Raw genomic sequence first — 2,483 nt, forward strand, 5'->3', positions numbered from 1 at the left:
TATAATTGGTACGTGATATCCGTATCACAGTGTATCGGTTGCCGGAAATTAATGACTGTGGTTACAGAGTTCATACATCATTGCACATTAAGATTTGTGTAATGTATGACCATCATTTATTCAGCAAGTATCCATTGTGGATTACAGTAAATGCTGAGAATTAAATCATAGGTCATATAAGAGTCAGGTACCCCGTAGTATGTATATATATATATAGATATATATAGGTGACGCTTTATAGGGGAGTCAATTTTTTGCAGTACCAGGGTGTTCAGAGGTGGTCTCCCATCCTAGTACTAACCCGGCCTTTCACTGCTTAGCTTCCAAGGTCAGAAGAGATTGGGCATCTCCAGTGATGTATGACCGCAAATATTGTACTCTCCCTCTAGAATCACCAAAAAGTGTGCAGCCACCTTGTTATGTGACCCTTTTGCTTGGCAGTCACAATTAAGATATAAGTGTATTGACAGCCTATTTTTGTGACGAGGGTTACACAATATAGACAATTTAGGCTTGCCTATTCATTAATGCAAACCGATTTTGTAGGAGTTCCAAATGCCCAATATTTTGGGTGTGGATGGCACTATAGGGGAGTCAATTTGTTGCAGTACCTGGGTGTTCACAGGTGGTCACCCATCCTTTTACTAACCCGGCCTTTCACTGCTTAGCTTCCAAGGTCAGAAGAGATTGGGCATTTCCAGTGAGGTATGACCGCAAATATTGTACTCGCCCTCCTGAATCATCCAAAAATTAAATTATGATTGTCAAAAAAATGGTAAGTTATATATACATATGGTGCAATGAAAAATTAGGATAATATGTAGCCACCTTGCTTAATCACCCTATAACAATCAGCCACAGGTAACAATGTACACATGAGTGAAGGCCCATTGTGTGGGTATGATTTCTAAACACCACACAATGTCCACAATTAGGACTGGCCCGTCACTCCAGAAAAAACCCTAAGAACGCCAAAACGGTCGGACCACAAATAATAGCTTTATAGGTGCAGGATATAATTGTGCTGCATGTATTGTGGAAAAGCAGGCTAGAAATAGGTGCTTGTTACTCGTTTGCACATGTGTTGATATACTTGAGCATGATAAGTACCTATTTCTAGCCTGCTTTTCCACAATACATGCAGGTAGTCATTAGAGGTTCTATGCATCAGGCACCTCTAAGCTACTGCTTGGTCCAGTGCGTAAGGGTATACCACAAATTAACCTATTTCTGTGCAGCACAATTATATCCTGCACCTATAAAGCTATTATTTGTGGTCCGACCGTTTTGGCGTTCTTAGGGTTTTTTCTGGAGTGACGGGCCAGTCCTAATTGTGGACATTGTGTGGTGTTTAGAAATCATACCCACACAATGGGCCTTCACTCATGTGTATATTGTTACCTGTGGCTGATTGTTATAGGGTGATTAAGCAAGGTGGCTACATATTATCCTAATTTTTCATTGCACCATATGTATATATAACTTACCATTTTTTTGACAATCATAATTTAATTTTTGGATGATTCAGGAGGGCGAGTACAATATTTGCGGTCATACCTCACTGGAAATGCCCAATCTCTTCTGACCTTGGAAACTAAGCAGTGAAAGGCCGGGTTAGTAAAAGGATGGGTGACCACCTGTGAACACCCAGGTACTGCAACAAATTGACTCCCCTATAGTGCCATCCACACCCAAAATATTGGGCATTTGGAACTCCTACAAAATCGGTTTGCATTAATGAATAGGCAAGCCTAAATTGTCTATATTGTGTAACCCTCGTCACAATAATAGGCTGTCAATACACTTATATCTTAATTGTGACTGCCAAGCAAAAGGGTCACATAACAAGGTGGCTGCACACTTTTTGGTGATTCTAGAGGGAGAGTACAATATTTGCGGTCATACATCACCGGAGATGCCCAATCTCTTCTGACCTTGGAAGCTAAGCAGTGAAAGGCCGGGTTAGTACTAGGATGGGAGACCACCTCTGAACACCCTGGTACTGCAAAAAATTGACTCCCCTATAAAGCGTCACCTATATATATCTATATATATACATACTACGGGGTACCTGACTCTTATATGACCTATGATTTAATTCTCAGCATTTACTGTAATCCACAATGGATACTTGCTGAATAAATGATGGTCATACATTACACAAATCTTAATGTGCAATGATGTATGAACTCTGTAACCACAGTCATTAATTTCCGGCAACCGATACACTGTGATACGGATATCACGTACCAATTATAATGTGTTTTATATTTTCGCAAAGCTTCTAATTTTTCACGCAAATACTCCTAAAAAAATCCTTTAATGTATAATCTAATAAAAATGGTTTTACCAGCATTAATTAATTAATTAATTAATTAATTATATTTCCACCCTCTGAATTTGAGTGCTCCCAAAAAAGAGTCTACTTTCCAACACTTCTTTGTTTAGGTTTTTTCTGTACTGCTTAACATTGACTCTGGGGA

General features: G+C 39.3%; 4 pseudogenes; 2 read left to right on the forward strand and 2 right to left on the reverse strand.

The window, feature by feature from the left end:
• Positions 1–251: 251 nt before the first annotated feature.
• Positions 252–371, reverse strand: LOC134931536 (5S ribosomal RNA; annotated as a pseudogene).
• Positions 372–599: 228 nt separating this feature from the next.
• Positions 600–719, reverse strand: LOC134931462 (5S ribosomal RNA; annotated as a pseudogene).
• An 824-nt stretch (positions 720–1,543) lies between these two features.
• Positions 1,544–1,663, forward strand: LOC134931425 (5S ribosomal RNA; annotated as a pseudogene).
• Positions 1,664–1,891: 228 nt separating this feature from the next.
• LOC134929806 (5S ribosomal RNA) lies at positions 1,892–2,011 on the forward strand (annotated as a pseudogene).
• The last annotated feature ends 472 nt before the right edge of the window (positions 2,012–2,483 follow it).

This window comes from Pseudophryne corroboree, chromosome 5, assembly GCF_028390025.1.
Source record: "Pseudophryne corroboree isolate aPseCor3 chromosome 5, aPseCor3.hap2, whole genome shotgun sequence".
NCBI lineage: Eukaryota > Metazoa > Chordata > Amphibia > Anura > Myobatrachidae > Pseudophryne > Pseudophryne corroboree.